Genomic DNA, 22,398 nt, shown 5'->3' on the forward strand with positions numbered 1-22,398 from the left:
CCAGTCACAGGCATGTTTGCTAAGGGCAGCTGGCTGTGGTCCCTTGCAGCTTCACAGCCAGCTGCCTACTGCACATGCATGAGCTGCTGTGCTGCACTTTGTGAATCGTCCTGCAGTCTTCTGGGACCTGTGACATGTCCCAGAAAGTTGCAGGTAGGGAGGGGGAGGAGAAGAACTTACGGTGGACCCGACGTGAAAGCTGGTGTTGGTCAAAACCAGGTACCCAGGCCCCACCCAAAAAACTGAAGAAAAAAAATAGAAGAGGGGATGTTTTCAGGCACTGAAGCTGGTAGGGGAGAGCTTAGACTGCTAAGACTACTCTATTCCTCTGCAAGTAACGTGTTCATCTATTTTAGAGAGGTAGTACACACCCCTTGTTGTCTTGTACCTACAGGTAAGCCTATAAAAAGGCTTACCTGAAGGTGCTGTAAATATCTGCTAAATGTGCACTGTTTAGGAGATATTGTGTAGCAGCCAATGATGTTACCGGCACATGCACACTGTGCTGTTAGTGGACGGCATGCTGTCCATTGAGAGAGCTGTGCCAAAGCCGGTGATGTCATCAGCGCATGCCCGCTGCACTCTCAATGGATTGCATGCCGCAGCTGTGACTCCCATGCGCATACACAGGAGTGACGTCATTGTGGCTTGGCCTTTCAAATGGCTGGAGCCCCCAAACCCATAAGGAAGGCTGGCTGCCTGGAAAGCACGCCGCTGGAGGGATCGTTTTTCTGGTAAGTCTGTCATGATGTGCTAGTATGCGGTGCATACTAGCACATTATGGCTTGAGCTTGCTGGGGACCTTTTTTTTTTAACGCGGTTTACTGCCGCTTTAAAGTTTAATGAGTAGAAGGGATGAGCGAATTAGCCAAAGTTGGGTTTGTGGAGAGTGTTGTGAATTGTACTTGAATTTTAAGGTTCATGAACTTTGCAGTGAACCTCACTGAAATATAATAGCAAATCCTGTTATTCAAATCTGGTCATTTGGGCTGATCCACAAACTATTGTAAATCAAAGGCAAGCCAGCAACTGACAATGAGGACACGTACCAATGCCAGAAGTAAAAATTCTTGTATAGCATGTTATCTCTCCCCCCAAAAAATTGTCAATTTGTTTCTAACTATACACACTAACAATATGGCTGCTGCCAGCCCACCCTTTTATACGGAGGGGGCCGAGTTATCCATTCTTTCAGATTGTTGGATTTTGTGACTCAGGTGACCAGGGGCCAAGGCCATACACTGCATTGAGTCATTCCCTATTTCTGGTGGTGATCTTTCAAAGTTTTCTGCCAGTTTGTGAACCCCAGGGATTCATCACAAACCCATGGTAGTACCAAATCCAAACCGTATCCTTAAAGAGTAGTTAGGTAGTACAGAGGAAGCTGTAAGTGTCACCAAACCTAGATGTGCAGTGTGGCTTAAAAGTATAAATCAAGTGGCTGAGCAGAATTACAAATATTTTAAAAGGTAAAACAGTTTGCATACTGTATTTATTTCAAATATTTATTTAGCTGTTTGGCATAAGTTCTACTGTAACGGGTCAGACTACCCAAAAGTATTTTACAGTTATAGCTAAAAGTCTGTAGAACAAGCCATCTTCTAAAGTCTTCTGTGTCTTTGATATTGTAACAAAAAGATCTCTCTGACATAATTCTCACTTCTGTTCCTGTCTACCTAGGTGTTTTGGGCGTTCCAGCCCTTCTTTGCAAGTTCTGGTTGCCCTTACTAGAAAGGTGCCCAATGGTATAGGACAACCTTTTTTCAACCAGAGTGCCTTCAGGTTTCTTCAGGGGTGCCTTGGCAAAATTTTTGTAAATTCCTGTTTTTTTAATTTTTTTCATTTCTATAGCACCTTATTGGCTATTCAAAGGGGACACTTTGACTTTATATTACTCACTTTGCCTTTACTTCTTTAGTAAGTCAAACATTAACCCTAAGGCATGAGTGGGAATTGAACCTATGATCTTTGATTTACAACTTGGTCACTGTGCCACAATGATAAGGCAACACGTTATTCTTTGTGTCTGTTGTAGGATATGATTTGATTTTCATACTAGCAGCTCTCCCAGTTTTGGTGAACGGTACAGTATTGGTTGTATTTACGGATCAACATTTTCACTATCGGGAAAGGATTATAGCTATCTTCCATCATGTCTTTGATTTCACACTAACAACCACCCACACGTGTATCTTAGGTCTATTTGACTCTTTTTCTTTTTTAAAAGGGTAATTTTATTCAGATTTTCAAAGATAATATACATCCACCATAAGTACATACATGTTAAAAGGTTAACAGTCAATCTGCTTATCATATATACATTGTATGTGCGTTATCCTTTGCATTTTAAACGTCTGAACAATAAAATGAATCCATCACAAATTTATATATTTCAAGAGGTGTTTTTCCTCAACAATCTCGTATTCATCCTCTTAAGTTCGTTTCTAAAGTGTATTTCCAATTAATTCTGACCTACCACCCCCTCCCTTCCCTTATTCTATCACTCCATCTCCTGAGGTATACTTTAGCCATCCTGCCCATACTTTATCAAATTTCTTGGAGCTTCCTCTGGCTGCATAAGTCAGTTTATACATTGGGAGTGCTTTGTTAATGAGGTCTATCCAGTTTTGAAGTGATGGAGAGACCGGGTCCTTCCATCTGAGAGCCACTGCTTTCATAGCATAGCAGAAGAGTATTCTCAGTAGTATATTCTGCGATGTGGATATTCTTTCCTCTTCCAGATCGCCCAATAGGCATCTGGCCGGGGAGTAAATATTGGGAAGAGCCAAGGCATCTTCTATGTAATTAAGGATTGCCTTCCAAAATCTAACTATCATAGGACATTGCCAAACCATGTGGAAAAAATCTCCCACTGCTCCCTTACATCTATAACATTCCGGCGATTCCAGCCTTCCCATTTTTTGTAACCGCTGTGGCGTATAATATATTCTGTGTAGGTAGTTAAATTGCAATAGTTTGTCCCTGGCTGAAGTCATCAATGGCAGCATTGTATCCAAGGCCTCGGTCCAAGATTCCTCCATGATGCCCACCTTCCACTGTGCAGACACCCCGTCCATCCTATTGGAGGAGGACGTCAATAGGGTAAAATAGTATTTAGAAATGACCTTAGAGTGGTCCTCATCAGCTATCAGTTTTTCGAGACCCGATGAGGTAAGCACCACTTCCCCTCTTCCATATTGTGCGTTTACTGCATGACGCAGTTGTAGGTACTATTTGACTCCTTTTCAATAGATAATCACACCTTCCTGGCCCTCTTCAGGGGACTCTATGGCACACTGAATTGTTGTACTTAAGTGGGTTTCCAGCTATCCTCCAACCCTGGACCTATGGCTGATAGAACCAGACAGGATCATTGCTTAAAAAAAAATGTACATATCAATCTTAAGGATCTGCCCATAGATATACACAGTTATGGTCTTGATGGTTGGCCTTTTGATCATTGTCCTTGAGCATGTCAATGTCTTGTGGCCCCTCACTCTGTTCCTGCTCAGATGCAGACAGAGCATAACATACACTGTTTTAACCTATATACTGTATCTAGCTATCTTATCACAGTTTCTTGAAAAGGATTATGTACTTCTCTATGCTCCTGAGGTTTCTTTTTATTTTATTGTGTTTTTTTTTTTTGTTCAAAAACAAAATTGGTCAATAAAACTTATCTGATTTAAAAAAAAAAAAGGAAAAGTTGTTGGTTTTAGATTAAAGTGGAACTTCAGTTATTTTTTCATCTTTCCATCTATTAAATTTTCCGTTGTTTTAACTTTGGATAGTAAAATATTTTATTTCTGCCAGTAAATACCTTATACAACCCACTTCATGTTTCTTGTCTAGTAAAAAGTCTAGGCTTATGACATCATGCACAGCTCTCTCTCTCACTCTCGTAAGAGTTTATCAGGAAGGGAGGTGGGATGAGTCATAAGAGGGCAAATGAGAGCTTCAGAGCTGTGTGTCTGTGTAAATCCAGGAAGTGAACAGTCAGCTTCAGCTGCCCATGGTTAAAATGGATTCAGACTCAGTGGAGGGAGATTTCTGCAGCATATTTGGCAAGTACAGAATCACAGTATATATAATATGCAAAGTGGTTGGAGGGAAGCTTCAGAGTGGCAAAGATGTTTTTATTACAAATTATGTGAGCAGACTGCAGTTCCTCTTTAAATATAGTTCTCAAATAAAGTCAAGTACCTTCAAACACTGAGCATGATAGATAAATTACTCACCTTGTTCCTGTTACTGCCAACTTCTGTGGTGTACATTTTGTGTACCGAAGAAACTTCTATAGGCCTTGCAGATGTTGCTGTTTCACATCCTAAAAGTACTTGGTTGGTCAGAAGACTACGAGCACAGCATAGAATCACATCTTCTGCTGACTGCTGGAGCTGAGCAGGGTAGCCCCACTTACTCTTTAATAATTATGTAATGCCATGTTAAATGGTATAATATATACATTAACCAGGGCCTTTATGTTACTTACACATTACCACAGCTCATCTAAAGCAATTTCTCTGATCCATCTCTATTGTTAAGCAAGCACATGGTCCATTAACTTTTGGCCTCCTGGTCAGCCACTGATTTACTAAGAGTGGATCTATATCCATATAATCCTCCACTACTGTGAGCACAATATATACTTTGCTATCTTGCAACCTCAGTAAAACAGGCAGTGGAAGCCTCCAAGAGCTAAAGAATATCAAAGATTAAATGAATTGTGACTGAAGAGCGCAATGATATTGTGCTGCATGCAGTTTGCTGCTGGGGGAAGAGATGGCCTAATTACGTATTGCTCTATAGAATATAATGGTTGTGTTCAGCACATAAAGCAGAGATATGTTTTAAGTAAAATACTAGTGCTTTTGCCAGGAAGGTCAAGTGCATGGCTGTGGTCAAAAATCCTACCATGTGCGTATTCCAGCTCATGGCCTGCTAAATAGGGTCATGACTGTGCATACATCCACATATGTTGGTTTGCGTGTTTATACACGTGTTTGAGCCTGCATGTCCAGCACTAGACTGGGCACCATGAACCCTATTTAGAGCACAGCGCAAATGAGAATTGCTGAGTGAGCGTCAGCTCCTGTGACCTCCTTGTCACCTAAATTTGCCGCATCCAAATTTCCTGTATATGGCTTTGGCTTGTATCCTGACTACAACTTCTGCCTGCTGTCTTGGTACCTCTGTTGACTTTTATTGACCTTGACCTGGACATTGATCTTGCTCCTGCTTCTGAATTGTTACTTCTCCTGGCCAACTGTTGCTGGGTTGTCCTGACTATGACTCTTCCCCCTCCACCTGCACATTTCTGTACTTGACTGGTGTACCAGCTTCCCTATGCAGACCTGATCTGAGCATCCTCAGCAGCACAGCAGCTTTCAGACTGTCTTCTAAGCTTCTGCTGTGTCTGGATCAGCAGAAGGCACCTGTGCCACCCCTTACCCTGTTATACCCTGTCTCCAACTCCAGGGTGTATTGGCCAAGAGGTGTGAGGGAAGCCCTCATTTCAACTTGGCCTCTACCAGGTCCGTGGTAGCTGTCTAACAACCTGTCACAGTCGGGGGTTAGGCTTGGAGACAAGTAACGTATAACAGAGAAGAGACATTGCCAGACACAGCAGAAGTCACAGGATTAGACCAGGTTCCTGACAAAAACACTGCATCTGGGCTTAATGTGGTAGTTCAACACAATACTAAAATCTCTAAATCTACTGGCAGTCACAATCCAAAACAAACCTATCTAGACCTGTAATAAAGAAATGGCTATACATACTGTACCTTTTCTGAAGCCGATCTGGTCTGTTCTCTAGCAGCGGAAGCTCTGCAGAAGAGACAGCCAACAATGGCTGGGAAATGCCTGGGAAGTTACGTCACCCATAGGGGGTTATTTACGAAAGGCAAATCCACGTTGCACTGCAAGTGCACTGCAAGTGCACTTGGAAGTGCATGCAAGGAAAATAAAAAACAGTATTTTAACTTGCACATGATTGGATGATAAAATCAGCAGAGCTTCCCCTCATTTCAGATCTACCCCTCAGATTTACAGCGACTGCACTTCCAAGTGCACTTGCAATGCAAACTGGATTTGCGTTTCCTAAAAAACCCCCATAGAGTTACTACGGGGCTTCCATTTCGGCAACCTCCTCTGCACCCGCCTACACAGAGAAGCCGCCGTTGGCAGTCAAGAGTAGGACCGGACCAGAGCAGTTTCAGAAAAGGTATGTATAGAGATTTCTTCTTTACAGGGCTAGATAGGTTAGTCTTAGATTGTGGATGCCAGTAGATTTAGAGCTTTTAGTATTAGGGTGAACTTCTACTCAAAACATACTCTCAATACAACTGTTTAGCATAGTATTTTTGAGTGGAGCAACTTTCAGTGTTTATGAAACTTATGAAACTTACAGACAATAAAAATAAGCTCCACACCCACCAGGAGCCACTGGTAGCTTGGGCTCCTTTCCCCCTCTTACAGCACACACTGCCATGCATACGGTATTTTCAGCATTTTTCCTTTAGCTCAAAAATCAGCCTAGGGGTTTCTTTTATGCCGTGTACACACGATCGGACTTCTTGTCGGAAAAAGATATGATGGCTTTTCCGACGGGATTCCGCTCAAGTTTGCCTTGCATACACACGGTCACGCAAAAGTTCGCTGAACTTATGACCATCAAGAACACGGTAATGTACAACACTACTACGAGCCGAGAAAATGAAGTTCAATGCTTCCGAGCATGCGTTGAATTGTTTCCAAGCATGCGTAGGAATTCTGCACGTCGGAATTGCCACAGACAATTGCATTTTCGAATAGGAACTTTTTCCGACCAAAAAATTGAGAACATGCTCCCAATCTTTTGCTGGCTGGAATTCAGCCAGCAAAAGTCCGATGGAGCATACACACGGTCGCATTTTCCAACGAAAAACTCTCATTGTTCTTTTGCAGGCCGAAATTCCGATCGTGTGTACGCAGCATTAGGGGTTGTTTTGCAACAGGAACTTGTATAGGGATGGGGAGCATAGGATACCCCGGAACTGTAGAACTGCACAACTTGAGGACTACTAGGCTTCGGTCTGCTCTGTAATGCAGGCTGTATTGCACAACTTTGGCTGCACTGTACTCTCCTGGTTGACTTGTATAATACCTGGCTGTCTTGCACAACTCCTGGCTGTACTGCACTTGCTTCTTAGATCAAACTACCCCACAGTCACTTTTCTTTATAGCAGGATCAATTACTCGCTCAGTCCCAGAATGGGTGGACTTCCTCCCACCAACTCTCTTCGGGCTCTGCTAAGCCTAGTTGGGACCTGAATGTCCTACCACGCCCCTTGTCCTGGAGTGCTGATGTGCCTGCTGTGAGACTATCCAGCCTCGGAGCTACGGAGACCACCGGAGTGGACGGGGACTGTACCATCACTGCTGCCCAGCTGGATACCTAAAGAGCAACCAGGACACCCCAGGATCACCAAGGATTCATCTACCAATGCTTTTTAAAGTGGAGGGCCACCCTGGAGAAAAAAAATGCCACCAAAATTTCTAAAAAAATAAAAAAAAAAAACATTTGGAAAATTTTTTTTTTTTAATATTTACCTAAACCCTTGTTGCTAGGCAGTCTTCCTAATCTGCCTCTTCCTATTCCGTGGCGTGTTCTTCTCCTCGGTGAGCGGCCCCGTTGTCTTCTGGGAACTATGTGTGTTCCCAGAACACCACGGGGCCATTCACAGACTGGCAGTGAAGCCACAAGGCTCCACTGCCTGTTTCCCTTACCTAGGATGGCGGTGCCGGGACCCGAGAGCCGAGGGATGGCTCGGCCTCGGGCGGCCGACATCGTGGGCACCCAGGACAGGTAAGTCTACTTATTTAAAGTCAGCAGCTACAGTGTTTTTTCAGCTCCCGCTTTAATGCTACTCAAATGTGAGTTTGACTTGAATTGAATTAAAAATTGTTTTACATCCACATGCTGCTCTTAGAGTGGCGCTGCTCTTTTCCTCCCCTCTTCTCATGTTTACAGAGTTTCTTCTGCTCTCCTGAGCTGGCTGCCGCTACTGACACTGACCAGAACCTTTAACATAGGTCTGGACTTTTTCTCCAAGGCATGCCAGACTATTGTTGTTTTTACCTTATTTTACTTTAATTAATTATTTTAATTCCCACTTATGATTCACATCCCACTGGCTGCTATTGTAGCGCTCCATCCAATGCTTATTAATGTCTTCATCTTGGCTCCTCTAGTTCCCTCTCTCTCTGCCTGGATTGACTGGAGTACCATAAATATTTATTCTGCTTGTCCTGCTCTCCCTCCCACTATACTTCTAGAAGTCTCTAGAAGACAGGGGGAAGTAGTATAATAGCAACTTGTAAGACACTGGACCACCCAAAGTAATCAACCCCTTCTCCACTGTTAACAGAGGAGCTAACTAAATCTACCAAGCATCCTACTCTGAACTAGGAGGGTGCTACAAACACAAAGGGCATGTTTGACCCTGGTGACATCATTGTCCTAATGGTCATGTGCCCATATTAGGTCAATAATGTTACAAGTATCCCTGCCCTTTGTGTACATCCCTTCGGGGCAGGGATCTCTCACCCACAGCTTAATGGCTCAACAATAACAGCCAATGTCTGAGTACTCAAAGGGTAGGGGTGCTTGTGTCAATGTCAATTTCAAGTGAAGGTTTGCTTTAACCACTTCAGCCCTGGAAGGTTTACCCTCCTCCATAACCAGGCCATTTTTTGCAATACGACACTGCGTTATTTTAACTGACAATTGCGCGGGTGAGCGACGCTGTACCCAAATAAAATTAATGCCCTTTTTTCCCACAAATAGAGCTTTCTTTTTGTGGTATTTGATTACCTCTGCGTTTTTTATTTTTTGCGTTATAAACAAAAAAAGACCAACAATTTTGAAAAAAAAAAACAATAATTTTTTACTTTATGCTATAAAACAAACCCAATAAAAAATGTAAAAAATCTAATTTCTTTATCAATTTGGGCCAATATGTATTCTGCTACATATTTTTGGTAAAAAATCCCAATAAGTATATATTGATTGGTTTGCGCAAAAGTTATAGCGTCTACAAACTATGGGATATATTTATGGCATTTTTATTTATTTATTTTTAATAGTAATGGTGGTGACACCAATACAGTGATCAGTGCTAAAAATACAAGTAAAAGGCACAATACTCTAATACCTCAACATAACCATGTATAGTCCATAATTGTCCAAATGGGTAAGTAAATAGGTGGGTCTGTGTGTCAGGGCTGCCGCCAGTGAAGACCGGAAGCCAAATTCCAGTGTAACTGAGAAAAAAACAAGGAGAGGGGCGCCTCTGAATGTATCAAACACTTTAATAGTTAAAACAGTATCCACTCACATCAGAGAAGGTAAAGTTGAGTTCATCTCTGGGCTGAGTAGTTTCCAGGAGCAGGAGAGGTGACCAGGAAGGAAAGACTGGGTGTTGAACTGTCACAGCCTGTTGGTTCTTTTGATGCTGCGGGCTCCTGAAGTCCTTGCTGGTAACCGCTATGATGGAGGACGTCCGTGGGGTGTATAATCCAAACCGATGCTTGAAGACAGCGGGGCACAGGGCAGTGAAGTCACAAGAATGCAACGCGTTTCAGAGCGTGCGTGGTACGAGTGTAATGGTAGCCGTGCTTCGAGCATAGGTGATGCAATGAGGGGGCAGTCTTACATAGTGGAGTAAAGGGGAGGGGTCAGAGAGATTGTTGTATACACATAGGTGGAAACAGGAAATAAATATGCATCAACCTAAACACATAAGTCCTAATGATAAATACATCACAGAGAAAAACAATTCATATATCATATAGGATATGATAATATCACTATATAATAAAGTAAAAACATGAGTATAATCAATTATATACACAAACGACATTTTGGTGAGTAAATATACACAAACAACATTAAAATATGCACTGTCACTGTACTAATGACACTGGCAGGGAAGGGGTTAACATCAGGGGCAGTCAAAGGGTTAAGTGTGTCTCTAGGGGGTGCTTTCTAACTGTGTTGGGGGGGGGGTGCTTTGACTGGGGGTGAGACAGAGACCTGTCTTTCTGCTTAGCAGAAACACAAGCTCTGCATTTTCCCCTCTGGCAGAATGGCAGTCTGTCTTGTTTACATAAGCAGACCGCCATTCTGCCTCTCCTCAGAACGATCGGCGGGTCCCGGCGGACATCGCATCTGAGGGACCCACTGATTGGCTGCCGCTGTGTCCAATCAGAACGGGAGCAGATCGCCGGCGGTGCGCGTGCCCCAAGACCCCGTGCACTAAATCAATTTTGCTTAGGAGGGCCGTGATTGCACAGGTACGTGATTTCACTTAGAAGGTCCGCCCTGCTACAATATATCTGTTTCGGACAGTCCAGAAGAGGTTAAAGTTGTTCCAAAGCCTAAACATTGTTTACCTTAATGCATTCCTTGCATTAAGGTAAAAAAATGTTTATGCATCAGTATTCCCCCCCCCTTTTTACTTACCTGAGCTCTTCATTTGATCCAGCACAGTGCATGTCTGCAGCTCACCCCCCCCCCATCTCTTCCTGGTCTCACTGGCTTTGCTGGGACACCGAGAGCCATTGGCTACTGCTGCTGTCATTCCAAGCCAGTGGCGAGGGAACCCTTCCCCACTCTCAGGAGACAACGTTGTGGCGCTATCCCTTGGAAGTTCAGCCCCCCTCCTCCGCCACCGCCGGGCCAGTTAGAAAGTGCAGCGTGCTTTTTCACGCATGTGCAGTAGGAAACCGGCTGGCCGAAACCAAAAGGCTTCACTGCTGGTTTCCCTTATGACGAATAGCGGCGGCAGCATCCAACAGCCGATCCGAAATCGCGGGCTCCCTGGACAGGTAAGTGTTCATATATTAAAAGTCAGCAGCTACAGTATTTGTACCTACTAACTTTTATTTATTTTTTTTTCCCCAGGTGGAACACCACTTTAACCACTTGCCGACCAGCCACCACAGTTTTACTGCGGCAGAATGGCACGGCTGGGCAAAACGATGATATGTAATGTCACTTCGCCCTGTGGCCACTAGGGGCGCCCGCTGCTACCCCCTGGAGCCGATGCGAGTGCCCGGCGGTCGTGATGACCGCCAGGCTCCCGCGATTGCTCGTGGCACACACACAGATCCCGGTTCTCTGAGGGGAGAAGAGACTGATCGTGTGTTCATACAAAGTATGAACAGTGATCTATCATCTCCCCTAGACAGTCCCATCCCCCCTTTAGTTAGAACACAGAGAGGGAACACAGTTAACCCCTTGATCGCCCCCTAGTGTTAACCCCTTCCCTGCCAGTGACATTTTTACAGTAATCAGTGCATTTTTATAGCACTGATCGCTGTATAATTGCCAATGGCCCAAAAAATGTGTCAAAAGTGTCTGATGTATCCGTCATAATGTCGGAGTCCCGATAAAAATCGCAGATCGCCGCCATTACTAGTAAAAAAAATAAAAATGCTATAAATCTATCCCCTATTTTGTAGACGCTATAACTTTTGCGCAAGCCAATCAATATACGTTTATTGCGTTTTATATTACCAAAAATATGTAGAAGTATACATATCAGCCTAAACTAAGAAAAAATTACCTTTTTTAAAAAAAAAAAAATGGGGGTATTTATTATAGCAAAAAGTACAAAATATTGTGTTTTTTTCAAAATTGTCGCTCTTTTTCTGTTTACAGCACAAAAAATAAAAACCGCAGAGATGATCAAATGCCACCAAAAGAAACTCTATTTGTGGGATAAAAATCACAGATCGCCGCCATTACTAGTAAAAAAAAAAAATAAAAAATAAAAATGCTATAAATCTATCCCCTATTTTGTAGACGCTATAACTTTTGCGCAAACCAATCAATATATGTTTATTACGTTTTATATTACCAAAAATATGTAGAAGAATACATATTGACCTAAACTGAGGAAAAAATAGCTTTTTTTAAAAAAAAAAAATGGGGATATTTATTATAGCAAAAATGACAAAATATTGTGTTTTTTTCAAAATTGTCGCTCTGTTTCTGTTGATAGCGCAAAAAATAAAAACCGCAGAGATGATCAAATACCAACAAAAGAAAGCTCTATTTGTGGGGAAAAAAAGGACATCGATTTTGTTCGGGTGCAGGGTCGCACGACCGCGCAATTGTCAGTGAAATCGATGGAGTGCTGTATCGCAAAAAATGGCCTGGTCATTGAGCAGCCAAATCTTCCGGGGCTGAAGTGGTTAAGTTCTGCTTTAGGAATACATACTTGAATATACTTTTTTTTTTTAATTATAGATAAATAAAGTTTACATCTGCCGCATGTACCAGAAACTAGAATAAACCGTAAAGCCTTTGTGCAGCTAAACGACAACCCGGACATGTTCATAAAGGTGCACAGTATATTATTTATACTGCTCTACATTTAGTATCTTTATTTAAGTGCTTACAAAACACATTGTTAAATCGCATTCGTACAGCCTGTCCTACCACCTTGTAAGAAGACGGTGACAAAGGGGGGAGAGAGTCTTTGTCAGGAGCAATAAATGGATATGAAAGGAGAGAACAGGCACATCAGGAAAGCAACCAAAAAACAGATACTGTATATAGACAGATGCAGAGGTGAACTAGAAATTGCATTTTGGAAGATGAAGACTGTAAAAAATGGGGAAGATTAAAAAAATTCTACATCTCCATAAAAAAAACCAAAAAAACGCATACAGTCACGGATGGAGCACAGACAGATGTAGGAGAAAGATCCAGCAGGACTGACATATTGTTCTATACATTATCTTTCATTTCCCAGACTCCCTATAGAAATGAGAGCAGCATAGGAGTACGGACAGATGGCAGCAGTCCCACGTGGATCTGCAAAAAGGCATTTGCCCTGCAATAATAGTCTCTCTCCTGACAACCCCACATATCCCTGCTCTGTGCAAGTCCTCCAGCTGGTCCAAGACGTTACAATCTCTCTGCAAGTGTCCAGATGTGGTTTTCAAAAAAAAAGTACAGATGTTTTACTGCTGGTGGGCAACGACATAGAAAAACCAGCCGAGCTCATTTTGTTTCAGTCATAGCGGAACCTTCAGTCTTCCCTTTACTTTATTTAACCACTTCTTATCCAGAGCAATTTTTACATCTTTAAAAAAAAAAATTCTATAAAATGACTTTAACCACTTCAGCCCAGGAGAATTTTACCCCCTTTCTGACCAGAGCACTTTTTGCGATTCGGCACTGCGTCACTTTAACTGACAATTGCGCCGTCACACGACGCTGCACCCAAACAAAATTGATGTCCTTTTTTCCCCCACAAATAGAGCTTTCTTTTGGTGGTATTTGATCACCTCTGCGTTTTTTATTTTTTGCGCTATAAAAAAAAAGAGCGACAATTTTGAAAAAAAAAACCAAAACAATATTTTGTACTTTTTGCTATAATAAATATCCCCATTTTTTTTTTAAATGCTAATTTTTTCTCAGTTTAGGCCGATATGTATTCTTCTACATATTTTTGGTAAAAAAAAAAAAAAATCGCAATAAGGGTATATTGATTGGTTTGCGCAAAAGTTATAGTGTCTACAAAATAAGGGATAGATTTATAGCATTTTTATTATTATTATTTTTTTAATAGCAATGGCGGCGATCTGCGATTTTTATCGGGAGTGCAACATTATGGCGAACACATAGGACACTTTTGACACATTTTTGGGACCATTGGCATTTATACAGCGATCAGTGCTATAAAAATGCACTGATTACTGTAAAAATGTCACTGGCAGGGAAGGGGTTAACGCTAGGGGGCGATCAAGGGGTTAACTGTGTTCCCTGTGTGCGTTTCTAACTGTAGGGGGAGGGGACTGACCTAGAGGAAATGACAGATCGTGGTTTCTAGCTATTAGGAACTCACGATCTGTCTCTCCTCACAGAACAGAACAGGGATGTGTGTGTTTACACACACACGTCCCTGTTCTGCCTCTCATGCCTGCGATCGTTCGTGGCCGGCGGTCATCGCAACTGTCGGCCATGAGCATCGTCACCCCCGCAGTGAAGCGGACACAAGAACGTGCCTGCTATCCCGATTCCGCAAGCCGACGTATAGCTATGACGGTTGGTGGGATCGTGCCGACCTGCCGTAGTATAATGACAGCGGCTGGTCGGCAAGCAGTTAAAGGAGAATTATACAAAAATAAAAATGATCGGTTAAACCCAAAAGTGCTTTTTCTATCGCTACTATTCCTTTATATTAGCTTTTAGAATGTACAGATGCAGCAATTTAGATATTGGATGAAAGGTTTTGCACTGGGAAACACTTTTTGATAGATAAAAAGTGCATTTTATATACATCTATATAGATCAGACCAAAATTAGGGACAAATAAGGAGGAAAGAGGGACAGAAGTACATTGCTCCAAATCAGGGACAGTCCCTCGAAAACAGGGACAGTTGGGAGCTATGCCCTAGGAGCACACTTAACCCTTTGATCGCCCCTGATGTTAACCCCTTCCCTGCCAGTGTCATTTATGCAGTGATAGTGCACTGTTTTTAGCACTGATCACTATATTGGTGTCACTGGTCCCCATAAAGTGCCACTTAGTGTCAGATTTGTCTGCCGCAATGTCGCAGTCCAGCTGAAAATCACTGATCGCCGGTATTACTAGTAAAAAATATATAAAATTAAAAGTCCCTAAATCTATCCCATAGTTTGTAGACAAAATAAATTTTGTGCAAACCAATCAATATAAGCTTATTGGAATTTTTTTTTACCAAAAATATGTAGCAGAATACATATTGGCCTAAAATGATGACGTTTGAAAAAAAAAAATATTGTTTTTTTTTTTTTCAAAATTGTCGGTCTTAAAACTGCAGAGGTGATCAAATACCACCAAAAGAAAGCTCTATTTGTGGGGAAAAAAGGACATCGACTTTATTTGGGTGCAGTGTCCTATGGCCGCTCAATTGTCAGTTAAAATAACGCAGTGCAGTATTGCAAAAAAAAAATGGCCTGGTCATTAAGGGGGTAAAACTTTCCAGGGCTGAAGTGGTTAATTTAGACCAATATGTATTCTGCTACATATTTTTGTTAAAAAATTCCAATAAGCGTATGTTGTTGGTTTGCACAACAGTTATAGCGTCTACAAACTAGGCTATATTTTTATTTATTTATTTATTTATTTATTTATTTTTTCTACTAATGGCAGCGATCAGCGACTTATAGTGGTGCTACGATATTGTGGTGGACAGCTGGGACACTAACTGACACTTTTGACATTTTTTGAAAACTAGTGACACGAATACAGTGATCAGTGCTAAAAAAAAATAGGATTTTTACGACAGCTTACCTGTAAAATCCTTTTCTTGGAGTACATCACGGGACACAGAGCCACAGTAATTACTATCTGGGTTATATGGCACCTTTAGGTGATGGACACTGGCACATCCCAAAACAGGAAGTTCAATTCCCCATATAACCCCTCCCCTTACCGGGAGTACCTCAGTTTTGTAGCAAAGCAATACACGTGTAACCAGAAAGAGGGCAGGGACCTCTGTGTTCCGTGATGTACTCCAAGAAAAGGATTTTACAGGTAAGCTGTTATAAAAACCCTATTTTCTTTATCGTACATCATGTGACACAGAGCCACAGTAATTACTGTCTGGGATGTCCCAGAGCAATGCCACCTGAGGGGAGGGGACACAAAAAAGTAGGTGCAATCAGACCTGAGGACCTATACTGCAGCCTGCAGCACACTGCACCCAAAGGCGACATCCTCATGCCTTCTTACATCCACCTGATAAAATCTGGTGAATGTATTGACTGACGACCAGGTTGCGGCTTTGCAGATTTGAGCCATGGAGGTTTGGTGATGCACTGCCCACGGAGCACTAACAGCCCTGGTGGAGTGCGCTTTGACCTGAAAAGGTGGAACCTTCCTTTTCAAGCCATAAGCTTGAATAATTACCTGCCAAATACATTTGGCAATAGTGGATTTCGATGCTTTCTGTCCTTTCCTAGGACCTTCTGGCAACACAAACAAAACATCTGTTTTCCGAATCTGAGCAGTCGCCTTCAAATAGATCTTAACCGCTTTCACTACATCCAAAGAGTGTAGTTACTTTTCTTCCTTAGAACAGGGTTCTGGAAAAAATGAAGGTAAAACAATATCCTGGTTTAGGTGAAAACCTGAAACTACCTTTGGCAGAAAGCTAGGATGAGGATGCAATACCACTCTATCCTTGTGAACGATTAAATATGGCTCTTTACAAGACAGAGCCGCCAGCTCTGATACCCTTCTTGCAGAAGAAATGGCTACCAGAAAAACTAGTTTCCTTGTCAAAAGGACCAAAGGAACATGTCGTATCGTCTCAAAAGGCTGTTTCTACAGTGCCGACAGAACTAAATTCAAGTCCCAAGGGTTCAGGGGTGCTTTAACCGGAGGATTTGTTACCCCCTGTATAAAGCTTCGGCTCTAAGAATGCGAAGCCAGCAGACGTTAAAAAAACACTGATAAAGCCGAGACCTGGCCCTTGATAGTACTCAAGGCCAGCTTAATCTCTAGCCCCATTTGCAGAAAGGCAAGAATTCAAACTATGACATACTTCCTAGGATGCCAACCCCTGGATTCACACCACAAAACATATGCCTTCCAGACTCTATAATAAATGACTCTGGAAGCTGGCTTCCTTGCATTAATCAAGGTAGGTATCATTGAGCCTGAAAGCCCACGATTCCCTAGAATGTGGGTTTCAATAGCCAAACCGTTAAATTTAGCGTTTGCAAAGTAGGATGGAACACTGGTCCCTGCGATAGCAGGTCTAGATGTGGTGGTAGGGTCCATGGGATTCTTACTGCCATCTTTACTATTTCTGCATACTAAGATCTTCTGGGCCACAAGAACTACCGACTTACTTTCCCACTTGATCCTGCAAAGAAGTGGAGTTAGTAGCAGAATAGGAGGGAATGCATAAATCAGTAAGAACTGATCCCACGGAGTCACCAATGCATATGCTCCGCATGCGAGTGGATCCCTTGTTCTTGACACAAAGTTGACGACTTTGTTGTTGAACCTTGACGCAAACAGATCTATATCCAGGATCCCCCATCGTTGGCATATAGCCAGGAAGATGTCGGGTTGAAGGGACCATTCCCCCGGGAACAACTGCTGGCAACTTATGTAGTCTTCCTGTCAGTTCAATACCCCTGGAATGAAGGTTGCCGAAATGCACGGCACATGTTCTTCTGCCCAGGTTAGGATATGGTTTACCTCTGCCTGGGCTGCCTGACTTCTGTTGCCCCCTTGGTGATTGATATAAGCCACTGCTGTGGCATTGCTGGATTGAATTCTGACAGGAGAATTCTGCAACCTGAATGTCCAGGCCTTTAGGGCTAGACGTGCTGCCCAAATCTCTAGAATGTTGATGGGCAAGGTCTTTTCGGTTCTGAAATATTTCCCTTGGACAGACGCTTCTTCCAGGACTGCTCCCCAACCTGAAAGGCTAGCACCACCTTCCAGGTAACCGGTAAGAAGGATTTCCCCTTCTGCAGATTCTCGGATATCCTCCACCAACTGAGGCTCTGGCGCACTTTTGGCGACAAACGCATTGGAAAATCTAGTGCCTGAATCTCATACAAAGGCAAATGGAAGGACCTTTCTTTGCCCTGACCCCTTGGACTAGCTCCTTTATGGAGCTGATCTTTGTCTGGGGTAAAAACACCTTCTTTTGGGTTGTATCTATGACCAGACCCAAGTACTCTAATCTTCTTACTGGCTTTAAAGAAGATTTATCTAGGTTGATGACCCAACCTAGGCATTCAAGGTAGTTGATTGTGGTGACTACACTTCGATTCAAGCGGACTACCGACCAGTCTATGAGGAGCAGGTCATCCAGGTATGCTATTATTGTTATACCTTGGGTCCTTAATTTGGCCAGAGGAAAAGAGCGAATCTTCAGGAACCGGTTTAGATCGTTGAGATCTAGAATGGGTCTGACATCCCCATTTGGTTTTGGTACCTCGAAAAGGTTTGAATAAAACCCTGACCCCTGGTCTTCCACGGGGACCACCATGATCACCTTTTGTGACAAAAAGTCGGTGTAACGCTAGAAAGAGAGACTTCTTTTTCTCCGGATCTTTGGGGACATTTGACCTGAGGAAACAAGGAGATGGGAATTCTCAGAACTCTAGTTTGTAACCTAGAGCTATTGTGGAGACCACCCATCTGTCCCGAAATTCTTCCTGCCAGACCTTTGAGAACTGCAGAAGTCTTCCCCCCACTCAAGCGAGCAGGGGCACCCCTTCATAAAGAGGCTTTAGCGTTCTGTCTTGTGGGTTTTTTCCCTGGGATTGACCCTTGTCCCTAGGATTGACCCTGAGGTTTACCTCTTGAACCTGGCGGTGGAGGCCATTGCGTCTGCCTGGAGGCTGATGCCTCTGGCACTGGAGAAAGAGCCTGTTTAAATGTGGGGCGTTTACTCTTTTTCAAGTGGGAAAAAGGGTACTTTTCCCACTTGATATTCTTTGGATATATTTGTCCAAATCCTCCCCAAACAGCTTTTCACCACGGAAAGGAAAACCAGCCAGGAGCTTTTTGCATGGTGCTTCAGCTGACCAACCTTTCAACCATAGGATTCTACGCATATGCACCAATCCAAGCGTAAGAGGTTTGAAGAATAGAATCTCTAATTGCGTCAATTGCAAAGCACAAAGCCGCTGGCAGCTCAGCTAATTCCAGGGCCTGCTCTTCAGGGACCACCTTAAGTATCTATTTCAACTGGTCTCTCAAGGACTGACATACCCCAATTGCTGCCACTGCAGGTTGAGCCACTGAACCTGCCAGGTAAAAAATGTTTTTAACAGGAATTTCAATTTTTTATCAGTTGGATCCCTAAGCATTTGCGCATTGTCAACCGGACAAATCAAATTTTTATTCACAGGGGATATAGCAGCTTCAATTGCTGGTATACTCCACATCTTAGTAAATTTTTCCTCCATAGGATAAAATGTTGAAAACTTTTTAGGAGGGAAAAAGTGCTTATCTGGGTGATCCCACTCAGAATACATAAGCTTTTCCAGTAATGAATGGACAGGAAAGGCATGCAAGGCTTGAAGAGGCTTTAGTGAACCCAAACAAGAAGTGGGCTCTTCAACCGACTCCGTTAAGGGTAGCTTAAATGTGAAGCGGACCATTTCAGTAAGAAAATGTACCAGCAACTTCTCAGCATGTGAAGCTGAAGAAGATCCTTCCCCGCTTGACTCCTCGGAAGAAGAATCATCAGCATGTTCACGGTTCCCTGAGGGGGATTCATCTTCCCCCTCCCACAGTTCCTCTGTTTGGGGATCCTGGGTGGTAGAAGGGGACCTAATGCGCTTTCTTCCACTCTGTGAAGACGTGATTAAAGCCACCAATCTTTCCTCTAAGCCACGCATAGCTGAAGAGAAAATCTGCTTAATTATATAGACAAGGGCTGAAGTATCGGAAGCAATTGCAGCCCCTGATGATCCTTATGGCTCACTCTGGCCAGCCTCCTTAGTACGCGATGGTGTTGCAGAGGGAGGGTCCTTAGGACCTGAGGGCGACCCCTTCGTGTCCTTGGTCTTTGCGGCATTTGAACCACCTCCACTGGTCATAGTGCTGAGCACAACGCAGAGGTACCACCAAAAGAAATGCACCCACTGCTGAGCAATAGTCCAGCAACTGCTGCTGCTATTAAGCTCAGCCTGATGCTTAAAGTAAATGTGCCTGGGAATGCCTGTGTCACCAACTCACATGCCCTCCGTCCTCTCTGTGTCCCTCCTAGTTGTATGCACCTGAAAAAGGTGCATTTTATAGCTATGCAGTCCGCGTTGTGGACACTCAATTCGCGCAAACGCCGCTACGCCCCCCTATTCCTCTGACCCCCCCACTACGCCCCCCCTTATCTATATTAAAATAGAGCAATTTCCCACGCGAGTGGGCTCCGATCCTGCCCGACCGCATGGAGGAGGGCTAGGGGAGGAGGAGAGCTGCCGAGGGAGACCGCTGTAATGGTGGCGGGAGTGGCTCCGGACATCGCCGTCTAGCACCATGCTCCCCCTGCCTGACGGAAGCTATCCATGGGGGGGACATTCCCGGGAGAAGAAAGCCCCCCTTTCCCATGACTTTGGAGCTTTGGGCCAGAGAAGCGTGCAGCCTGAGACACAGAGGCGAGACTGACAAGCATGGAACAGGTATGTGCTCTTGACAGCCCCCGGTGGTGACTATAGACATAGAAACATTTACTTTAAAGGAGAAAACCCACAAGAATTAGAAAAAATCCTTAGAAATCTCCCTTACCTTATCCAGCTGCAGGGTTCTGTGGTAACAAACCCAATCTTCACCTCTCACGGTGGGCTCCGTTAGAAAACCTTCAGGAACTGGGGCCCCCTTTTTATCGGGGGATCCACAGCCCTGGGCCTGTAAAAAGCACCCCGCCAGGAATATGGCTGAAAAAAACAAATACTGGATTCCGGGACCAGCTCTCTAAAAAGAGAAGCGTTACAGGTAAAACCTTGTTTCTTCGGACACGAGGCCCAGGTACCATTCAATTCGGCCCGGAAAAGACACTTTGAATGGATCCGTTTGCATGGCTTGCCCCAGTAAGGACTATTCCAGCGGAGCTCAGCACAGCACATCTTTACTCGTGACCAACACCTAAGACACTGGCGAAAAAACTGAGGCACTCCCAGTAAGGGGAGGGGTCATATGGGGAATTGAACTTCCTGTTTAGGGTGTGCCAGTGTCCATCACCTGAAGGTGCCATATAACCCAGACAGTAATTACTGTGGCTGTGTCCCGTGATGTATGATAAAGAGATATGCACTGTCACTGTACTAGTGACAATGGCCGGGAAGGGGTTAACAGGGGCGATCAAAGGGTTAAATGTGTGTCTGACTAGTGCTTTACTACTGTGGGGGAGGTGCTTGCACTAGTAGAAGGCATGGATCGGTGCCCCTGCTTAGCAGAGACACAGGATCCATGCCAGTGGCGGCTGATACTCAAAATTTTTGGGGGCGCAAACAAACTGAAAAATACTGAACCCTCAATTGCAGCCTCAAGGTGCCCATCAAATGCAGCCATTGTGCCCATCAAATGCAGCCACTGTGCCCATCAAACGCAGCCACTGTGCCCATCATATGCAGCCACTGTGTCCATCATATGCAGCCACTTGTGCCCGTCATATGCAGCCATTTGTGCCCGTCATATGCAGCCATTTGTGCCCATCAAATGCAGCCACTTGTGCCCATCATATGCAGCCACTTATGCCCAGTATATGCAGCCACTTGTGCCCATCAAATGCAGCCAGGCATGTCCCCCGACTCGGCTGTCACTTCACTAACCCCCCCCCCCGTGGCCCGGTCCGGCGGCACTTACCTCTCGTGAGGCAGGGCTCTGCTCCTCTCCTGGAGTGACGGGGTTCTCCTCCTCAACAGCTCTCCTCCTCTGCGGGAAGCGACGACTCTCCTCCGCGGCGGGAAGTGGCAGCTGTGTCTGCTCAGCTCCTCAGGCTTCCTCCCCGTGTCTCCTCTTCCGCCAAAGTGTTAGGCATCCAATAGGATTACCTATTGCTTTGGCCAATTGGTAGACAGGTCTCACTGACCTGCCTGCTGATTGGCAGGGAGGAAAATTAGTGTGAAAATAGCGAAAATTAATTCGCTATGGTACACAGCAGGGTGGGATCGGGACGCAGTGCTCTGCGCCCCGAGCCCACCCTATTTTGAAGCCTATTAGAGCCTCTGGCTCTAATCACCTGCTTAAAAATACACAAGGGTCCACAATGCCACCACTAATCTATGCCCTCTGTAGTTGAAGAACAGCGATCTGTCTTTTTTACATAGGCAGACTGTCATTCTGCCTGTGTAGCGAAGCACCAGTAGGTGCCGGCGGACATCGCATCCACCATACCCTCCGATCAGCTACCGCGTGTCTAATCACAGTGAGAGCAGGGCGCCCCAGACTCAGAAGTGCAGGCTCACGTACTAAGCATATGCAGCAGAGCCGCCTTGCCCATAAATATACAGTATACGGTCGGCAAGTGGTTAAAGGCAACTTATCAGACAAGCTGAGATGGAGGAGGGGAAAAAAAAATGTAAGAAGGGAGCGAAGCTCATCTTTATAGTAGATATAAACCCTGATTAGATGACATTTAGAATGAAAAGCTATAAGTAGGACAAACAACTTTTGTTTTTTTGCATATGTAGCGCCCTGCTCCTGTTGATCAGGGGCTCGCATATAAATTTAGTGGGTTATCTGTTTTGTATATAGTTCAGATTCAATAATATGGCTAAATTAGCCTCTGTTCCAGCATTGGCTGTGTTGCGTGCAATTCCACACTGTCGCTTGTAGGTGTCGTCACCACAAGACAGTGATGGAAGGGCAACAGGCTAAGGTG

The sequence above is a fragment of the Aquarana catesbeiana genome, linkage group LG13 (genome assembly GCF_042186555.1).
Source record: "Aquarana catesbeiana isolate 2022-GZ linkage group LG13, ASM4218655v1, whole genome shotgun sequence".
In the NCBI taxonomy this organism is placed as follows: Eukaryota; Metazoa; Chordata; class Amphibia; order Anura; family Ranidae; genus Aquarana; species Aquarana catesbeiana.